The sequence below is a fragment of the Canis lupus genome, chromosome 2 (genome assembly GCF_011100685.1).
Source record: "Canis lupus familiaris isolate Mischka breed German Shepherd chromosome 2, alternate assembly UU_Cfam_GSD_1.0, whole genome shotgun sequence".
NCBI lineage: Eukaryota > Metazoa > Chordata > Mammalia > Carnivora > Canidae > Canis > Canis lupus.
Genome location: NC_049223.1, coordinates 57,098,494 through 57,120,578, shown reverse-complemented (window position 1 = coordinate 57,120,578; position 22,085 = coordinate 57,098,494). Strand labels below are relative to the sequence as shown.

Below are 22,085 nucleotides of genomic sequence, written 5' to 3'. Positions count from 1 at the left end.
CTGCTGCCGATGTCAGGATGTCAGCTGCTACACCTGCTGCATGTACACTCTGCCATTTAGTTTCAATTCAGCCCTATTGGACAGAATTTTACCAAAGCCCCTTTTATTGCACAAAGTTCAGAATACCAAGCTGGGCAACAAACACAAAGAGAATCTCATTCTGAATTTTGGATTTTTAAAAAGCCCCAAATCAAGACAGTGATAGTGACAAAATCTAGTTAGTGAATTTCTAACCAATGGACACAGAACATTAACAAAATTGCTTCAGGCCTATTTTAGCATCCACATGACGTGTGTCTGCATGGGTTCCCATGTGTGCACACATGTGTATGCACAAACACCCAGACACACATTGTCACACACACACAGACACAGACACACACACACCATGAGACAGCATGAAACATGTTCTGAGTTATCAGGGTGATATACGGTATTAGCCTAGTTCTTTTTTTAAAGTTGTTTATTTATTTGAGAAAAAGAGAGTGAGCATTAACAAGATAGAGGAGAGAGAGAGAACATGAGTGGGGCCGAGGGGCAGAGGGAGAGGGAGAAGCAGCCTCCTCAATGAGCAGGGAGCCCAATGCAGGGCTCAATCCCAGAAACCCAGGATAATGACATGTGCTAAAGGCAGATGCTTGACAAATGGAGACACCCAGGTGCCTAGTCTAGTTCTTTGATTAAAAGAAAAATGCGGGGATCCCTGGGTGGCTCAGCGGTATGGCGCCTGCCTTTGGCCCAGGGCACGGTCCTAGAGTCCCAGGATCAAGTCCCGCATCCAGATCCCGGCATGTAGCCTGCTTCTTCCTCTGCCTGTGTCTCTGCCTCTCTCTATCATAAATAAAAAATAAATCTTTTAAAAAATAAAAAATAAAAGAAAAATGCGTTTTGGCTGTATTATTTCAAGTAATGAGAACAGTACCATCCGAACACTTGGAAAGAGAGGTTCCTGGGTGGCTCAGTCAGTGAAGCGTCTAACTACTGATTTCAGCTCAGGTCATGAACTCAAGATTGTGAGATCAAGCTTTGCATCAGGCTCTGAGTGGGTAGAGACCCTGCTTAAGATTCTCTTCATCTCCCACTGCCCCCCCCCCCCCATTAAAAAACCAACATGTAAATAAAGAGAAATTTTAGTTGAGATGTCAAACTTCAAAGGAATTCACAGCTGCCAAGGCGCCAGCCACACATATACCAAGGTGGTTCTCAATTAGAAGACCGATGTCACCTCTATGGACCTGCTGGAAACCAGCCGGAAGCCCACCTACTTAACACGAATGCTAATAAGCATCAAAACTTATCAGATAAAGTACACTTACCATAAAAATGTCGCCACTGAAGAGATTAAAATTTTGACCAACAGGATACCGTGAATATAAACAAAAACAACAACAACAAACAATTACTTAGGGGAGCCTGGGTGATTCCATTAGATTAGCATCTACCTTTGGCTCAGGTCATGATCTCAGGGTCCTGGCACCCCGAGTCAGGCTCCCTCTTCAGCAGGGAGTCTGCTTCTCCCTCTCTGCATGCCCCTCCCCTCCCCACTCCAACCCCATGTGTGCACTTCTCTCTCTCAAATCAATAGTCTAAACACACACACACAAACACACACACTAAAGAATACCAGTTGTCAGAAACCAGAGAAAAAGAATGAAAATGTCATACTCAAAATAATAAGTCACACTAATTTTACCAAAATGAAAAAGTACAAGGAGGGCTTCAATTAAAAAACACAAAATCAAAGTCGATGTTGGCAGCAATAAAAAGCGTGATTCGTGCTCCAGAAAATCAGTGATGCAGAGGATGATGAACCCTTGAGTAGCTACCCCGCAGTAGAGTGAATGTATAAAAAATGAAAATTATGGAAAAGAAAACAGTCCTAAGTGACCAGAGAAGGGAGTGTTAACTAATGGGAAACCATTAGTTCCTCAAAAGGAAGAGAGGATAGATGGAACCCAGCCAATCACCAAAAGTAACAGAAAACAAAAAACATCCTCAGCTGAAAAAATTAACTGTGTATAGAGTTTATCATAATCCTGGAAAACCAACTAAGAAACTGACACAGGCATTTCAAGGTGATAAGGGAAAAAGGAGAGAAAGCTGCAGTAGGAACCTAAATTAACAGAGCTGGAAATGAGGCTTAGATGACAACACATATTGTGCAACAGGAGAACAGATACACAGCATGGCCACAGTCACTCGATGGTGTGCTCCAACAGCTCCTCCAACACGAGGAGCTATTGGTACAGGTAACCATTGGATGAATCTCAAAAACATGTTAAGTGCAGGAAGCTAGACACAGAAAAATGTATGAATCCATTCAAACGTAGTAAGACCCAAAACTAAATTAGGATGATACAAATCAGAAAATGAGTGGTAGAGAAGGGGTGGGGAAGCAGGAGAACTGACATGAAAACGGCAAAGGACTGTGAATGGGGGGAGAACGTATATGTTCTATAGATCTTAGGTGGTGGTTTTAAATAGGAATGTGTCAGAAATGCACTGAATGAAACCACAAAGATCTGTGTATTTCACTGCATGTTAATTATACATCAGTAAAAATCTAACAATGCATACTGTGAAAGCCTAAAATTGGGTTAAGAGTGAGCCAGAAACCTGACAGTAAGCATGCTAGTAGTCTAAACCACACCCCAAAATGATTCACGGATTAATCTACAGGCCAGAGACTGATGGAGAGATCTCTACTAGTATTTGCTTTAGTGGCTAAAGCAGCAAAACACGTATGCTGAGCAACTCAGCAACATCTCATCATTCTCCTTTCATCTTCCCCAGTGATTTTAATTCAGAGCACACTTACCCTCTTCTAAACTGGCCATTTCCCATTATGTGCTGTGGTTTTGCCCCACACTAAGAGGTGTGGGTGCAGGTGCTTGACTAGCTTATGAATTCCAAGGTCGCTTCAGAAAGATTACACATGATGCCCTCATTCAAAATATCTGAACATATACCAAGTTCATGAGATACTTCAGTTTCTCCCCAAGGTCTCTTTCTGACACATAATAGATAATTTTCTTAGAAGTGCACACATGCGCATACACACACACACACACACACACACACACACACACACACACACAATCAGGTGGGTCCAAGAGTAAGGCCAGCCAGCCAGCATTCTGTCTCTGACCAAGGGCAGTATGGAGGAATACAATAATAATGGAAGGCTTTAGATAAGAGTACTTACCCATTTCATTCAATGCCTTCATATACATTTTTAAAAATACCAAACCACAGAACATAAGATAAAACTGGAAGGTACCCAGGAACAAAGAAACTGCAGAAAACACTGCAAGGAATGTAGAGATTAAATTCTGAAATGCAAACAAGAAGAAACCAATAAAGAGGCAGATCACTGTGGTGATGCTGAAGTTCTGTATCTCTGATTTTTGCATGGCAGTTACATGAATTCACACCTGTGATAGCACGGTACCCAGGACAAGTTCCTGGTGATGACACCATGGTATCATGATGGGAGATGTAACTGCTAGGGGAAATGGTAATCCCTCTATAAGATCTTTGTAACCTCCTGTGGATCTATAATTTTTCCAAAATAATAAGTTCTAATGGATTACAGAGACAATAAGTGCCAAAGTCAAGCAAAATAGATCCCACATATGCATCACCCGAGTTCTGGGGGCTGGAGCAAATTGTCCTTAATAAATAAATTGCTTGAGTCTACATATGGAAGAGTCACCATGAAGAGTCAACAAGAGATACAGCTTAATGAAACTAAAGTAGACTTGAAGGAGAGAGCATCTTTAGCAGAAGCTTACAAGAAAAAAAATCAAGTCAATTGTGAGGCAGGAAGAACTGAAGTGCCTCAGATTTCCCTCCTACATTCCACAACAAAAGGAAGCGCTCCCTACAAAACAAAAATATAAGGGATGAAAGCAGAAGCAGACAATTTGAAACACACCCTACTATGCTTTCATTATCAAAGCCACAGGTTAACTGTGGAACATGAAAGAGCCTAGTGAGTACTGTTCCCTCTGTCCTCTGAGCAAAAGACCAGAGTACATTCTTTAGTCTGTTGGGTGGGGGGGGGGGGGGGGGGGGGGGTTGGGTGAGGTGGGGGGGAGGGACACCTGATGGCTAGATAAGAATATATTTAACGACAGAATAAGAACTAAACAAGTGTAGGATATGGCGATCAATCAAAATGTAAATGAAATGCCAATGTAGGAATTATGAAACTAAAAAAGAAAAAGGTGGAAAGGGAAAGAACATGAGCATAAGCTCCCTAATTGTGTCCTTGGTAAAAGATGCTATTATGGGTTGAGCTGTATTTCCAAGAAAACAAATATGTTTAAGTAGAAAGACCCAATACTTCAGAACACGACTGTATTTGGAAATGGGATCCCCGCAGATGTAATTAGTTAAAATAGGATCATAGTGAAAAAGGTTGGGCCCTTAATCTACTGTGAATGCAGATTCAGAGATTAGAGTAATTCATCTACAAACCAATGGATGCCTAGGACTACCAGAAGCTGGAAGATGTAAGGAAGGTTTCCCCTGTAAAAGCTTCAGTTGAAAGGCTTTATTGTAAGTAATCTCTACACCCCACAAGGGGTTAGACTTCACAGCCCTCAAATCAAGATTTAAGGGCTCTCCCAACTGAGCCAGCCAGGCATCCCCTTCCCTAAAAGCTGCAGGGAGAACATGGCCCTGAACTTCTAGCCTACAGAGTGTGAGGCAATAACTTTCTGTTGTGTTAAGCTGCCCAGTTTGGGACACCATGGCAGCCATGGGAAACTAATAAACTTGGGACTCAAAGAATATCACTTAAAATCTGACAAAGCAAGTGTCAGAAGCAGAAGCATATTGGACAGTACAAAGATAAATGCTAACTTTACAGACAAATATGAGAGGGGAGACCAAGAAAAATCAGTAGATGACATCAGTCATGACAAGTCAAGGACGGATAATGTTCAAATTTCGTTGGGCTAGATGAATTTTAATGTCTTACACACATAAACTGTGGAGACAAGGCTGTGCATATGAAAAAGTGTTAAGATGAGGTATCTAAGTGTCACTGAAACAGGAAAGAATTTTAGCCCTCTACTAAGAGTTCTAGCTTACCCATACCATTTCAGACAAATATGCAAAACTCCAATGGCAACTAGGGAACAATTTACTAGGTAACCTTGAAGTCAGATTGAATTTCAACTTGTTTCTAATTACTGAGCATTTTTGATAATGTCACCGTTTAGGTAAGTTTTTCTATTTATTAAAATCTTCCAATAGGGAAACATACAAAAGATGTTTTATAAAACCATAAGAGGGGCACCTAGGGAACTCAGCTGGTGTCTGACTCTTGATTTTGGTACGGGTCATGATCTCAGGGTTGTGAGACTGAGCCCCACATTACGCTCTACGCGGGACACAGAGACTGCTTAAGATTCTCTCTCCCTCCCTGCCTGCTTTATAGAAAAAACACATGAAAGAGAAATTGGGAAATTTAACAATGAATTTTCTATATGGCAAAAAATACAAGCAAAGTAAAACAAAAAAAAATTTTTCTAAAGACTAGGAACTATAACTCCTTCTTTACAAATGACTATTCATTCTCCCTAATACATCAAGAGTTCCTCGAAATGGAGGCCAAAAGAATACTAAAAATCCATGAAAAAAAGGAGCAACAAACATGGATAGTCATAGCAAATACAGAGGAAATGATGGTCACAATCACACCCCAAAAATTTGAATTAAAGTTATACCGAGTTACTATTTTTTTTTGCCTATCAAAATGTCAACAATTCAAAAGTTTTATAAACCTTCTGCTGACGAGTTTATGGGAAAACAGGCCCTGTCTAAAACTGTTGGTAGGAAAACTTAATAAGTACCTTTATGGAGTGGTTCTACTAATTTAATATGAATATGAATACAAATACTCTTTGATCCAAAAATCTCATTTCTGAGAACTTACCGTATAGACCTATTTCACACGACCACAGTGATGATAATACAAATGAAGCTGTAATAAGTAACCTTATATAGCCAAACATCCACAGTAAGGATATATATTCATATTTGGTTATGCATGCATAAGGAAACTCTAGGATACCTGAGAAACTAATAATAGCAGTTCCCTGGTGGGAAGGGATTCGGGAACAAGCAGACAAGGAACACAGTAACGAAGGAAAATACACACAGGTGCATGAGTCCATCTACACGCAAATACACATGTAGACATTTCATAAAGCAATGAACTTGCACTGTTCAAAAGGTACACACACATATACCTATATAGATAATTTTTGAATAATGCAAATTATGGCCCATTAAAATATGACACTTTAAAAAGTCCTTATAACTTGATGGTTAAATTAGTTTACAGTTTCAGTTAAAATCTGTGAAGTATCAGTATTCTTCTAGTATTTAGCAATCTCAAGGCTTAAAACCTCAAATTAATACTACAAGATAAAAAAAATCTAAACCTTTAAGCTATTTCAAATGCTGATAAGAAAACAGTGAGACAGATATTCTCCTCATACACTGAGGTGAGAACACGAGTCTTTAAGACCTATTTAGAAAATAATGTGCTAATAATTTCACCTCTAGGTATCTAGCCTTAGGAAGTCAGACGAAACATTAAAAAAATTTTATAGGCAAAGCTGTTCATCTCAAATGGCAAAACAGACGATAAATAAAATAAAATGGCAAAAGGTAGTAAAATATAGTATCAACCCCTACCCACCAGGGGCATCAAATAATCCATGACTGATTCAGGATGTAGGCTGTAACATTATTACTTTTCTTAAATACAATCATTATAATAAGTGAAAACAAGAAACTATAAAAAATTTCAGAGGAAAATGGCTTGAAACAAATTCAAATAATATTTGCAATGGTTACTTTTGAGAAGTGAACCTAGAAGTGATATTTTTCTTCTCTACGCTTTTTCCAATTTTCTTATACTGAATACGTATTTTTATTAAAGAAAAAAAAAGGTAAGTACCTACCCTCATAAACTTGTTTCAGAAATTTCGCTTGGAGAATGATTCAGTGGAGAAGAGGAAGGTCTGAAGCTACCTTCCTCAGCCATGTCCACCACCTTCAGGAGAGTGATTTTTGCAAACCTATCAGAAAAGTGTAATTTTTCAATGGGAACAACAACACAATCACTTCTAATTCTGTGAACGTGAACAATTACTTCAACACTTACCAACACTCTTAGGTGCAACTATGCAATGTTTTCCAACAAAAGTCACATGTTTTTCACTGTTGCTTGCTTCTCTAGCACATTCATTTTCCCTCAGATTTTCTTCATTATTTGGTATTTATTCACTCTTTTCTGACAGCCAAACGTATGCTGGGCCGGGATTCTTTACTAATGAATCACTATCAGATTTTGGAGTGGATACTGATGGGGCTGTTACATGGTTACCAATATCTGGTAATTTGCTATCACTAGGATAGGTCTTCACGTCAACTACCATATGTTCACTCTCATTTCTATTTGTAAAAATTGAACATGGAAAGTTTTTTCCAAATGATTCCTGATTCTCACTCTTTCCATTTTCACCATAAAAAGTAAATACTATATTTTCTTCTGGGTTCCCTTAAGGTTTTATTAGTAGCACCCAAGTCCATTGTATGGATGTCTTGTGTAGTCTGTTCTTTTGGCAAAGATAAATCCCAAATATCAGATGTACTACTGGCTCTTGAAAAGTCTTCCAGTCCACATTCATATCTACTAACTTCTGTTCTGGTAAGGTATTTCATCATATCAAACATGCTGGAGCCAATACTTTTTCCTATACAACTAGGCAAGAAATGAGACTCAGTGGAATAGTCCTTCTGTTCATTATCCTCCTGAAAAGTCTTCTCTCTAGTTTCATTTGAAAGTGCCTTGATCATGGAAGGAAGTTGGGAAGGATCAACACTCACTGATTCATCTGCAATGGCTGAAGCAATGGTGCTTATCCTACGTACAGAATCACCACCAGTAGGTAGCTTGTATTTTGTCTCTTTCAGGTTTACTACACATGAAGAAATTATCCTAGAAAGAAGAAAATTCACATCAGATAAATTTACTCAAATCCATGGACATGTACATATTAGTGTAATCTTTAGACATTACATAAAATTTCCCAGCAGCTAAAAGTTAATGGCATACCGATTAAATACCCTTATTAAATAAAGGACACTTGGTATCAACTTTAATGATAGAGTACTGGGTTATTCAGAGTTGGATTATCAAGTTAACAAAAATATTCAGGAATTAAAGAGATGATAAAGAGGAGTTAAAACTGAACCAGACAGTAATTTAAAGCAAAAAAAATTGGGGCGCCTGGTAGCTCAGTTGGTTAAGTGCCCAAAGGTGGCTCAGTTCATCATCCCAGGGTCCTAGGACCTAGCCTTGCATTGAATTCCCTGCAAAGGGAGGAATCTGCTTCTCCCTCTCCCTCTGACATTCCTCTTGGTTGGGCCCTTTCTCTTTCTCTCTCTCTGTCAAAAATTTAAAAATGAAACAGAAACTTAAGACTGAAATTGAGAATTCATTGAGCCATTGTGATTCCAAGTATAATTCTTGGTAATTTCATTCAATTGTTAGAATGATTTATGAACCAGGCATAAATAGGAACCATGGGTAAACAACTGAAATGGAACCAAAAGCAAAGAAACATAAACCTATCTAATACTTAAAAATCCAAGGTAAGACTTCTATCTCCAGTAATAACAGACTAAGCAATGCAAACTATCTCTGGCTGAGAGCAATTAGAGCTGGATAGAATATCCAGAAGCATCTCTTGGAAGGCATTGCAGAGCTAAAAAATGAACAAAAAAACCACTGGGCCAAAATCCAAGACAAGAAACGATATAAGTACTGAGGAGGCTCTTCCCTGGGGGCGCAGGGGGAAATTTGTTGCTTCAAGATGATGCTGTGGATAAGACTTGAAGAAGAAATTCAGCAAAGCTATTCCTATGGGAGTGAGGGTATAAAAACAGAGTTCTGTGCCCAAAAATGATTAGTGGTAAGGAATAACCGGGACAGGGGATCCCTGGGTGGCGCAGCGGTTTGGCGCCTGCCTTTGGCCCAGGGCACGATCCTGGAGACCCGGGATCGAATCCCATATCAGGCTCCCGATGCATGGAGCCTGCTTCTCCCTCTGCCTGTGTCTCTGCCTCTCTCTCTCTCTCTCTCTCTGTGACTATCATAAGTAAATAAATAAAAATTAAAAAAAAAAAAAAAAAGGAATAACCGGGACAAACACCCATGCTTTAAGAAGAGACCACAAAGGGCTACACACCCTCAGAGAAAAGGAAAACCAAAATTAGGCTGCCTCTCAGAAGGACGGAGGGCCAGTTCCAATCAGCTTCAATCCAAGAACTGGACCGAAGAGATCTGAGACTGCTAGTATTCCTCATTCATGTTAGAAGCAAACAGAAGTCCTGTCTGGAAGACTGTACGTCCCATGGCCTCAAATTATTTCAGGGACTTTTCATGTAGAAGTCTACCCCTCCATTCATGAATGACACATGGCGTTCCAAGATAATGTGGCCCAAATCCCAGAGAAACAGACTCATGAGGGATATACAGCAATGAAGCCATCAGAACCTAAAACACATCTAAATCTAAAATAAGTATCTAAAACATAAAACCTAAAACATACTTAAGTAAATAAAAGACGATAACGAGAATCAGAGAACTAGAAATTATTAAAAAGAATTAAATGTAAATCATATAATCCAAACTTACAGGAAACAAAATAAGAATCTAGTGGATGGGTTTCATAACAAACTGGATCCAACTGAAAAAAGAATGAGACTTACAAGTTTGAAAAAAAATCCAGAATAAACTATGAAAGAGAAAGTAACAGAAAATACACAACGGAACAGAAGTACCAGGAAGAAAGCTACTCTGAGAAAACCTAACATACTTGTACATGAACTTTCAAAAGAAAAAGGACAGATAATGGAACAAATGGTTTCTTGGAAGATATAGAGGCTGATAATTTTCTAAAACTTGTGAAAGTCAACAATTCAAGATGTTAGGAGGCCTACACACACTAAGCAGGATAAAACAAAAGATTTCTAAGCACATCACAGTAAAATAGATAAAAATCAAAGTAAAAAATTTTGAGAGCAGCCAGAGATAGTAAAATACATTATCTTTAGTAAAGTTAACAGGAAGATTGGTAACAGACCTTTAAAATGAAATGTGAAATGGTCTATTCAAATTGCTGAGTTATTTCCAACATGGAAGTCTGTACTAAACAAACACATGCTTCAAAAATAAAGGTGTGAGCAGCCCTGGTGGCTCAGTGGTTTACCACCGCCTCCAGCGCAGTGTGGGATCCCGGAGACCCGGGATTGAGTCCCATGTCAGGCCCCCTGCATGGAGCCTGCTTCGCCCTCTGCCTGTGAAATCCATCTGGACCAGTGGATCATTTCAATCCATCTGGACCAGTGGATCATTACTGAGGTGAGCACTTGACAGGATGAGCACTGGGTGTTATTCTATATGTTGGCAAATTGAACACAAATAAAATAAAATAAAATAAAATAAAATAAAATAAAATAAAATAATAAAATAAAAATAAAATAAAATCTCTCAAAAAATAAAAATAAAAAATGGAACCAATTCTGAGCCACTTATCATGTGTCAAAACTTTTCAAAAGACTAAAACCAAGCATTCTCTGTCTGCAGGCCAACAGGCCTAGAATCAGTATTTGAAAATTTGCAAACTCCCCAAATGTTTGGAAACTAGGCAATACACCTGCAAAACACAATGGACCAGAGATATTGGGAAATAGGTTAAAAGGAACAAAAACCGTGTGAGATATCTAAACATATAGGATGTACAAAATAGTATGAGACACAACAACATCCTTGCTTTAAGGGAAATGTATACCATCAGATGTTTATATAAGAGAAGCAGAAACGCAGACAAGTTAAGCTAAACGAATTATCTCCAGAAGTTAGAGAAACTATAAATTAAATCCACCTTGAAAAAATGGAAGGAAATAAAGAAAACAAGATATGAATAGAAAACAGAAAAAAATAGTGAGTTAATTAAATTGAGAAATCACTGGTAAGAAGCGACTTAGAAAAAAGAGGGGGAAAAAAAGCAAAAGCAAATACATAACAATGAAAAAAGCAAATACATAACAATGAAGATGTCCCTTAGGAGCCTAAAATGAAATTAGGGACACCAGGGTGGTTCAGTGGTTGAGGGTCTGCCTTTGGCTCAAATCCTCAACCTGGGGTCCTGGGATTGAGTCCAGCCATTGGGATCCCTGCAGGCGCCATGCTTCTCCCACTGCCTAAGTGTCCTTCATGAATAAATAAATAAATTCTTTAAAAAAGAAATCTAAAATATTAAAAGATCAAACAATCACAAGAGAACATTTTGATCAATATTTACCAATTAAATTTGAGTGATATATTTCAAGTTTAGATAAAAGATGCAATTCCTAGGAAACCACAATTTCCTAAAACTGACACAAGATTTATTTTTTTTAATAAATTAATTTTTTTGGTGTTCAATTTACCAACATACAGAATAACACCCAGTGCTCATCCCATCAAGTGCCCCCCTCAGTGCCCGTCACCCACTCACCCCCACCGCCTGCCCTCCTCCCCTTCCACCACCCCTAGTTCGTTTCCCAGAGTTAGGAGTCTTTATGTTCTGTCTCCCTTTCTGATATTTCCCACATATTTCTTCTCCCTTCCCTTATATTCCCTTTCACTATTATTTATATTCCCCAAATGAATGAGAACATACAATGTTTGTCCTTCTCCAATTGACTTATTTCACTCAGCATAATACCCTCCAGTTCCATCCACATTGAAGCTAATGGTGGGTATTTGTCGTTTCTAATGGCTGAGTAATATTCCATTGTATACATAAACCACATCTTCTTTATTCATCATCTTTCCATGGACACTGAGGCTCCTTCCACAGTTTGGCTATTGTGGACATTGCTGCTAGAAACATCGGGGTGCAGGTGTCCTGGCATTTCATTGCATCTGAATCTTTGGGGTAAATCCCCAACAGTGCAATTGCTGGGTCGTAGGGCAGGTCTATTTTTAACTCTTTGAGGAACTTCCACACAGTTTTCCAGAGTGGCTGCACAAGTTCACATTCACACCAACAGTGTAAGAGGGTTCCCTTTTCTCCGCATCCTCTCCAACGTTTGTTGTTTCCTGCCTTGTTAATTGGCCCCATTCTCACTGGTGTGAGGTGGTAGCTCATTGTGGTTTTGATTTGCATTTCCCTGATGGCAAGTGATGCAGAGCATTTTCTCATGTGCATGTTGGCCATGTCTATGTCTTCCTCTGTGAGATTTCTCTTCATGTCTTTTGCCCATTTCATGATTGGATTGTTTGTTTCTTTGGTGTTGAGTAAATAAGTTCTTTATAAATCTTGGAAACTAGCCCTTTATCTGATACGTCACTTGCAAATATCTTCTCCCATTCTGTAGGTTGTCTTTGAGTTTTGTTGACTGTATCCTTTGCTGTGCAAAAGCTTCTTATCTTGATGAAGTCCCAATAGTTCATTTTTGCTTTTGTTTCTTTTGCCTTCGTGGATGTATCTTGCAAGAAGTTACTGTGGCCGAGTTCAAAAAGGGTGTTGCCTGTGTTCTCCTCTAGGATTTTGATGGAATCTTGTCTCACATTTAGATCTTTCATCCATTTTGAGTTTATCTTGGTGTATGGTGAAAGAGAGTGGTCTAGTTTCATTCTTCTGCATGTGGATGTCCAATTTTCCAAGCACCAATTATTGAAGAGACTGTCTTTCTTCCAATGGATATTCTTTCCTCCTTTATCGAATATTAGTTGACCATAAAGTTCAGGGTCCACTTCTGGGTTCTCTATTCTGTTCCATTGATCTATGTGTCTGGGCCAGTACCACACTGTCTTGATGAGCACAGCTTTGTAGTACAACCTGAAATCTGGCATTGTGATGCCCCCAGATATGGTTTTCTTTTTTAAAATTTCTCTGGCTATTCGGGGCCTTTTCTGATTCCACACAAATCTTAAAATCATTTGTTCTAACTCTCTGAAGAAAGTCCATGGTATTTTGATAGGGATTGCATTAACGTGTAAATTGCCCTGGGTAACATTGACATTTTCACAATATTAATTCTGCCAATCCATTTGTGTCTTCCTCCATTTCTCTCAGAAGTGTTCTATAGTTTTTAGGGTATAGATCCTTTACCTCTTGGTTAGGTTTATTCCTAGGTATCTTATGCTTTTGTGTACAATTGTAAATGGGATTGACTCCTTAATTTCTCTTTCTTCAGTCTCATTGTTAGTGTATAGAAATGCCATTGATTTCTGGGCATTGAATTTGTATCCTGCCACGCTACTACCAAATTGCTGTATGAGTTCTAGCAATCTTGGGGTGGAGGCTTTCGGGTTTTCTATGTAGAGTATCATGTCATCGGTGAAAAGGGAGAGTTTGACTTCTTCTTTGCCAATTTGAATGCCTTTAAAGTCTTTTTCTTGTCTGATTACTGAGGTTAGGACTCCCAGTACTATGTTGAATAGCAGTGGTGAGAGTGGACATCACTGCCTTGTTCCTGATCTTAGGGGAAAGGCTCCCAGTGCTTCCCCATTGAGAATGATATTTGCTGTGGGCTTTTCGTAGATGGCTTTTAATGTCAAGGAATGTTCCCTTGATCCCTACACTCTGAAGAGTTTTGATCAGGAATGGATGCTGTATTTTGTCCAATGCTTTCTCTGAATCTAATGAGAGGATCATATGGTTCTTGGTTTTTCTCTTGCTATAAGATGAATCACATTGATTGTTTTACGGGTGTTGAACCAGCCTTGTGTCCCGGGGATAAATCCTACTTGGTCATGGTGGATCCAATTGGCCAGTATCTTGTTGAGAATTTTTGCATCCATGTTCATCAGGGATATTGGTCTGCAATTCTCCTTTTTGGTGGGGTCTTTCTGGTTTTGGAATTAAGATGATGCTGGCCTCATAGAACCAATTTGGAAGTCCTCCATCTCTTTCTATCTTTCCAAAAAGCTTTAGTAGAATAGGTATGGTTTCTTCTTTAAACATTTGATAGAATTCCCCTGGGAAGCCATCTGGCCCTGGACTCTTGTGTCTTGGGAGGTTTTTGATGACTGCTTCATTTTCCTCCCTGCTTATTGGCCTGTTCAGGTTTTCTATTTCTTCCTGTTCCGGTTTTGGTAGTTTGTGGCTTTCCAGGAATGCATCCATTTCTTCTAGATTGCCTAATATTGGCGTATAGCTGTTCATAATATGTTTTTAAAATCGTTTGTATTTCCTTGGTGTTGGTAGTGATCTCTCCTTTCTCATTCATGATTTTATTAATTTGAGTCTTTGCTCTCTTCTTTTTAATAAGGTTGGCTAATGGTTTATCTATCTTATTAATTCTTTCAAAGAACCAACTCCTGGTTCTGTTGATCTGTTCCACAGTTCTTCTGGTCTCGATTTCGTTGAGTTCTGCTCGAATTTTTTTTTTTTAGCATGTTTTTTTTAAACATTTTTAAAAAATTTTTATTTATTTATGATAGTCACACACAGAGAGAGAGAGAGAGAGGCAGAGACACAGGCAGAGGGAGTAGCAGGCTCCACGCACCGGGAGCCTGACGTGGGATTCGATCCCGGGTCTCCAGGATCGCGCCCTGGGCCAAAGGCAGGCGCTAAACTGCTGCACCACCCAGGGATCCCTCTGCTCGAATTTTAATTAACTCTCTTCTGCTGCTGGGCATAGGGTCCATCTGCTGTTTTTTCTCTAGCTCCTTTATGTGTAAGGTTAGCTTTTGTATTTGAGTTCTTTCCAGTTTTTGAATGGATGCTTGTATTGCAATGTATTTCCCCCTTAGGACTGCTTTTGCTGCATCCCAAAGATTTTGAACGGTTGTATTTTCATTCTCATTAGTTTCCATGAATCTTTTTAATTCTTCCTTAATTTCCTGATTGACCTGTTCATCTTTTAGCAGGATGGTCCTTAACCTCCACGTGTTTGAGATCATTCCAAACTTCTTGTTGTGATTTAGTTCTAATTTCAGGCATTATGGTCTGAGAATATGCAGGGGACGATCCCAATCTTTTGGTATAGGTTCAGACCCGATTTGTGACCCAGTATGTGGTCTATTCTGGAGAAAGTTCCATGTGCACTTGAGAAGAATGTGTATTCAGTTGAGTTTGGATGTAAAGTTCCGAAGATATCTGTGAAATCCATCTGGTCCAGTGTATCATTTAAAGCTCTCGTTTCTTTGGAGATGTTGTGCTTAGAAGACCTATCGAGTATAGAAAGAGCTAGATTGAAGTCACCAAGTATAAGTGTATTATTATCTAAGTATTTCTTCACTTTGGTTATTAATTGGTTTAAATATTTGCAGCTCCCACATTCGGGGCATATATATTGAGGATTGTTAAGTCCTCTTGTTGGATAGATCCTTTAAGTGTGAGATAGTATCCCTCTTCATCTCTCACTACAGTCTTCGGGGTAAATTTTAGTTTATCTGATACAAGGATGGCTACCCCTGCTTTCTTTTGAGGACCATTTGAATGGTAAATGGTTCTCCAACCTTTTATTTTCAGGTTGTAGGTGTCCTTCTGTCTAAAATGAGTCTCTTGTAGACAGCAAATAGATGGGTCCTGCTTTTTTATCCTGTCTGAAACCCTGCGCCTTTTGATGGGGTCATTAAGCCCATTCACGTTCAGAGTTACTATTGAGAGATATGAGTTTAGTGTCATCATGATATCTATTCAGTGCTCGTTTTTGTGGATTGTTCCACTGAACTTCTTCTTAAAGGGGAATTGTAAGAGTCCCCCTTAAAATTTCTTGCAGAGCTGGTTTGGAGGTCACATATTCTTTCAGTTCCTGCCTGTCTTGGAAGCTCTTTATCTCTCCTTCCATTGTGAATGAGAGCCTTGTAGGATAAAGTATTCTTGGTTGCACGTTCTTCTCATTTAGGACCCTGAATATATCCTGCCAGCCCTTTCTGGCCTGACAGGTCTCTGTGGAGAGGTCTGCTGTTACCCTAATACTCCTCCCCATAAAAGTCAGGGATTTCTTGTCTCTTGCTGCTTCAAGGATCTTCTCTTTATCTTTGGAATTTGCAAGCTTCAGTATTAAATGTCAAGGTGTTGAACGGTTTTTATTGATTTTAGGGGGGATCTCTCTATTTCCTGCATCTGAATGCCTGTTTCCCTTCGCAGGTTAGGAAAGTTTTCAGCTATGATTTGTTCAAATACATATTCTGGACCTCTGTCCCTTTCGGTGTGCTTGGGAACCCCAACTAAAAGTAGGTTTTTCTTCCTCAGGCTGTCATTTATTTCCCTTAATCTGTCTTTATGGTCTTTTAATTGTTTGTCTCTTTTTTCCTCAGTTTCCCTCTTTGCTATCAACTTGTCTTCTATGTCACTCACTCATTCTTCCACCTCGTTAACCCTCATCGTTAGGACTTCTACTTTGGATTGCATCTCATTCAATTGATTTTTAATTTCTGCCTGATTAGATTTAAATTCTGCAGTTATGAAGTCTCTTGAGTCCTTTATGCTTTTTTCTAGAGCTACCAGTAGCTGTATAATAATGCTTCTGTATTGGCTTTCTGACATTGAATTGTAATCCAGATTTTGTAACTCTGTGGGAGAGAGGACTGTTTCTGATTCTTTCTTTTGAGGTGAAGTTTTCCTTCTAGTCCTTTTGCTCAGTGCAGAGTGGCCAAAAACAAGTTGTATTGGGAAAAGGAGAAAAAGAGAGAGAGAGAAGGAAAGAAAAGAGAAAAAGAAAAAAGAAAAAAGGAAGAAAAAAAGGAAAAAAGATTAGAAAAAGAGAAAGAAAAAGAAAGAAAGGTGAAAAAAAGGGGTGGGGGAAGCAATCAGAAATCAAAAAGAAAAAAAACACGGGGGAGTATCTTCTGATTCTGTATACTTTAAATCTCTTGACTTCCCCTGGAACTTGTCCGTCTAGCTGCTCTTCTGGGGGAGGAGCCTGTTGTGCTGATTTTCAGGTGTTAGCACTTGGGGGATCTGCTCTGCCCCCTGCTTGGTTTTAGGGCTCAGTCGGGGTTGTTCACCCCGTGAGGCCCCAGGAGGAACAACCGCAGTGGCTGCTCTGGAAACCTGGATTCAGCCCCCGAAGTAACTCCGGAGCTCTCCCTCTGCACGGCCTGGAGGCTCCGAGGGCTGGGCCGCTGAACTGCTCAGCTCGGGGCAGGAGCGTCCTTGCTGTCTGTGCCCCCTCTTGCCCCCTCGCCTCTGCCTGTCCTTGGGGGAGTTCAGATCTTGGGCTGTGTCCCGGCGCCCTGTGCTCCCGGTCTGCGCTGTTGGATTCGCGCTCCCGGCCGCGCAGCCGCCTCTCCGGGGAGCCGCTGCCCGAGCCTCTCCGAGTTGCTCCGGTCCCGCCGTGCGCGCTGCAGCCCTTAGGGAGCTCGGTGCACTCTCCCCGGGGCGCAGGTGTCTGTTAGTGTCCCAGGGAGCCAAGGGCATCCCCGCCCTCCTGGGGTCCTGCTCTAACTCCCTGTGGGCTCCTTTCCGCGGGGGGGGGGGGGGGGGGGAAAGGCGCCTCCCCCACCGGCCTTGGTGCAGCTCCTGCTTTTCCGGGACGGGGCTCTCCTGTCCTGGGGACACTCGCCCCGGCCTTAGCCCGGCTCCTCGCGGGGCTCCTCTGCCTTGGATGCCTTTTGTTTCTTTATTTCTTTTTCCCCGTCTTCCTTCCTTGATAGAAGCGCGAACTCTTCTCACTGTAGCATTCCAGCTGTTCTCTCTTTAAATCTCAGGCCGAATTCATAGATTTTCAGGATGATTTGAAGGTTATCTAGGTAATTTGGTGGGGACAGGTGATTTGGTGACCCTACTCTTCCGCCATCTTGCCCCTCCTCCTGACACAAGATTTAAACATCGGAATAGCCCTCAACTATTAAAGAAATTGAAGGATACTTGGGTGGCTCAGCTGGTAAAGCACCTGGCTTCCGCTCAGGTCATGATCTTGGGATCCTGGGATCCAGCCTTGATCGGGAGCCAGCTGGTGAAAGTGCAGGGGGCCACAGGGCACCAAGGCCGCCCCCACCCACACCCCAAACACCACCCCAGGCCCGAGACCCCGCGTCACTCACCAGCCTCCAAGACACAGAGTGGGCTTCGCCCGCCGCCGCCCCTGCTCCCGCCGCAGAAGGTCCCGCGCTGGTCCGGACCCCGGGGGTGGGGGGCGCAGGGGGCCCACTGCACCATGGCCACCCACACAGCAACCCCAAACCCAGGCCTGCGCCCGCGTGTCTCCCACCGACCTCCCCTGATACAGAGCAGGCTCCGCCCGCCACCCGCCAAGGCCGCCCTCTTCCTGACCCCGGGGGGACGCAGGGGCCACTCAGCACCTCGGCCGCCCCACCCCCACCCCCACCCCCACCCCCAAGCCCGCGCCCGGGCCTCACTCACCGGCCTCCCACCACACAGGGCGGACTCCGCCCACCGGTACCACGGCCGCTGCCCGCCGAAGCCTTTGTCCGGACCAGGCGGACAGGGTGACAACGACCCTGCCCCCTCAGCCAGAGGCGTCCGCAGCCAGGCCCCTGAGGACCAACCGTCCCCGGGGCCAGACCGGCTCTGACTGGCTTTCCCAGGGTGGCGAGGCTGCGCCCTCTGGGGCTCCGAGTGCGCATGCGCCGGGGTGCTCCTGTCGCCAGCCTCCCACTGGCGCATTGCGGGCTCCCCGGCTCAGCGCGGAGCCTTAACCCTTCCAGCCCTGGACTGGGACGAGGGCGGCTTGGAAGAGCGCGGCAAGCGGGGCGAAGATGCCCACGGCGGCCACGCACAGGCTGCCTCGGCCATGTCGGGCGGCTCTGAACGCCCGGAGCCCAGCCGCGCGGGTGGTGCGCGGGGTTAAGGTTAGAAGCCCGGGAGGGAGCTCCGGAGTGAGGCCGCAGCCTCTGGCCCTTGTCTGGCACACGGGGGGGTGCAGGGGGCCACCTGGCACCTTGACCGACGCACACCCAACCCCAGACCTGCGCCTGCGCCTCCCCCACCGGCCTCAAAGGACACAGGGCGCACACCACGCGCTGCGGCCGCCGCCGCTGCCACCGACACTCCCGTAGCCGCCACCGCTCCCGCCCTTGTCGGGACCCTGGGGGGTGTGATCCTGGGGTCCTGGAATCGAGTCCCACACCGGCCTCTCTGCAGGGAACCTGCTTCTCCCTCTGCCTGTGTCTCTGCCTCTCTGTATCTCTCATGAATAAACAAAATCTTTTTTTAGAAAAAGGACTTCACTTTTTTTTTTTCACTTTTTGAATCATAGTGTTGTACACCTGAAATTAATGTAACACTGTATGATAGTTATAATTGAGTTTTAAAATTATATATTCATATATATTTAATATATATTTATATATTTATTCGTGAAAGGCACAGAGAGAGAGAGACAGAGGCAGAGACACAGGCAGAGGGAGAAGCAGGCTCCATGAAGGGCGATGGACATGAGACTCCGTCTCCGGTCGCCAGGATAATGCCCTGGGCTGAAGGCGGCGCTAAACCGCTGAGCCACTCGGGCTTCCCTATATTTAAAATATTTAATACATTTATTAAATGTATATTATATCTATTAAAACATAGTTGATACATTAAAATTAAATATATTAATTAAATTAATATAAAAACAAATACCAATATTTATTTTAAATATTAAATATTATTAATTAATGTTAAATTTAAATAATACCAAAATATACTTATTCAATATATATATATTAGTATATGTTATTGAATATATATTTATATGTAAATTTTTATATGTAATCTATTATCCTATTTATATATTATATTTATAATATTGCATTAGATTATATTCTAAATATATTAAATTATATTATAATATATTATATTTCTAATACTATATATATATCTATCCAGGTATTAGGTCAGCTGTTTGCTTGAGACCTCAGATTTCTAACACATCTAAGAAGAGTTGTTTTCCGTTTGTTCAGCCTTTTTCCTTATTGTGAGGACAGGAGCAATGAATTCTAAACTCTTTATGTGTTGGCCTGGCAATGGAATTTGACTATGCCTCTTTTCTCAAACCCTTTCCTGTACCAGATTTCCCTTAGCCTAGAGAAAGTGATGATTTTTCTTTCACTTACAGGGAAAAAAAAAAAACCTGTCATAACCTGGGGGCACCATCATAATTCAACTTATCTATTTTTGCTTGGCAATGGCCCCATTCCTGAGTGTTTGTTCTGGAATTGGGTGCATGGTTTTCCTGTCCACCTGCCCTAGATGTAGAGGCTGAACTTTCTATCAACACAGAATAGATTCATTTCTGGAAACTCCATCGCAGTGTAATCAATGGCAGCTTACTCTCAAGTACAAGCCCTTCATTCACACTTTACTCTGAGTTAACCAGCTCATGCTTCTTGTTGAGGTGCCTGGGGCTACATGCAGAACACCGTACCAAGTAAACTCATTTTGGTTAATTTTAAAACATTCAGGACCTTCTGAACCCTGTGGCTTTCATTGGAAAGCCAGTTTGATGGCCTAATTTACTAAAATTCACTTCATTTAGATCATTAATGAAAATGTTAACTATCAAGAAATATATTCCTTTTGTAACTGACCCCAAGTCTGTCTGTGCAATGTGCAGCAAGGTCAATCACTGAGACATCAGGTGTGCAGTAAGGAATGGGTTTTTGAGAGGCAGCCAAACAAGGAGAGCAAGCTTCCCCTCTTATGCCTCCCTGAAACAGGAGAGAAAAAGTTTTTTTATAATCATAGGGGGTTTGTGGTTACATATATGTTGATGAAAAGGGCAAGGAAGCTTATAATTCATGAGGAAAGATGGAGTATGTACATTGAGTAAACATATGTGTAACATACATCCATTGTTCACCCTGGGGTGGACACAACACCAAAATGAGGCAAAATTCAGCTCCTGATGTCAGAAGGTTGTCAGCATAAGGAGAAGGAGCTGAGGGCATGCTCTGAGAGCTAGTATAAACCAGATGGTGTCTTGGGCTGTGTAACAACACCTTGGGTAAGGAATTCAGGGCCTTGCTTGTTCACAGGCTAGGACCATATCATTGACCTTCAGTTCTGGCCTCTGTGGAGACAGCTCATGTATTAGTGGGGTTCAAAAAGACATGATAGGTGACTAGGGAGAAACAGTTCTCTGCGAAACAAGCTTTACATTTTCTACTACTTTCGACCTTCACTTGGGTATAGTTTTTTTTCCCATTTTAATCTTTAAGAGATCTTTGGAAGGCAGAAGCCAATGCTCATCCTTTTCCCAAACACCTGCTAAGGTTTAGGGAGCCAGAACAGAAATGTAGATGAGGCTTCTGCTATCAAAGGACCTGAGCATTAGCCAGAGAGTTATGGTACAAATGAACACCACATCCTAGGCCTTGGATGGGAAGTGATGAATAGGTCTTATAATTATTGCAGGTTGAATTGTCAGAAGAGGGAAGATAATTTGTTTTTTTATCTGCTGATCAGGAAGCCTGACCAGTTGGGTGCTGACGTGACCTTTAAAGAACAGGCCACACACAAAGACACAAAGAAGAGACTAGTGAGGATGCAGAAGGCACAAGGTGTGTGTAGGAGAGTGAGGGCCAATGTGACAGAACAGACACTATGTAAGAAGGTTGAATTAATATGGGGCAGTACTTGGCATAGAAGGACTGAAAAGTCTACAGGGGAACGTCTGTGACAGTCATCATCTGGCGAGTCTGGGGCCTGCATGGCATGGGGAATCTAGTGCAGCCTAGGGCAGCTGGCAGGGATAAGAGGGCAGGCTCGGGGGCAGAGAGGCCCACACAAGTGTCAAGGAGAAACATTCCCATTTTTCCGTACTGCCAATGGCCCTCTAGGGACAAGATACGTGCTTCTGGGGTTGATTGGTTTGTACTTCCTGCTTTCTCTGGGTGACTCTATGCTCCTCTCCACATTCAGCAGCTAAGTGAGTAACTCTGTGAGACCCAAGTAGAGGAAGTGTGCACTAGAGATATGTGGTAGCCCTGGTATGGAACCCCAGACTGGCTCCTTGGACCTGCATCTGCAAGGTTACACAGCTCCTTCTCCTGGGTGCCCTCCCTCCCACCCTCCCTTCCGCAGCTGCTTGCAGCAGGCTCCCAGCAGTCA

The 22,085-nt window shown here is 42.0% G+C and overlaps 1 long non-coding RNA gene across 10 annotated transcripts in view; it reads right to left on the bottom strand.

Annotated features, from left to right (window-relative positions):
* Window positions 1-18,587, bottom strand: part of LOC119870017 — an 87,981-nt gene extending 69,394 nt beyond the window's left edge. For 7 of the 10 annotated variants that reach the window (XR_005355687.1, XR_005355691.1, XR_005355688.1 and 4 more), the window contains exons 1-3: window positions 18,396-18,587; window positions 7,187-8,023; window positions 6,984-7,100 (exon numbers count right to left, since the gene is read on the bottom strand). This is a non-coding gene — a long non-coding RNA (uncharacterized LOC119870017). The remainder of the gene's footprint in view (window positions 1-6,983; window positions 7,101-7,186; window positions 8,024-18,395) is intronic. The other 3 variants (XR_005355690.1, XR_005355695.1, XR_005355696.1) reach the window with 1 other exon arrangement.
* Window positions 18,588-22,085: the final 3,498 nt, after the last annotated feature.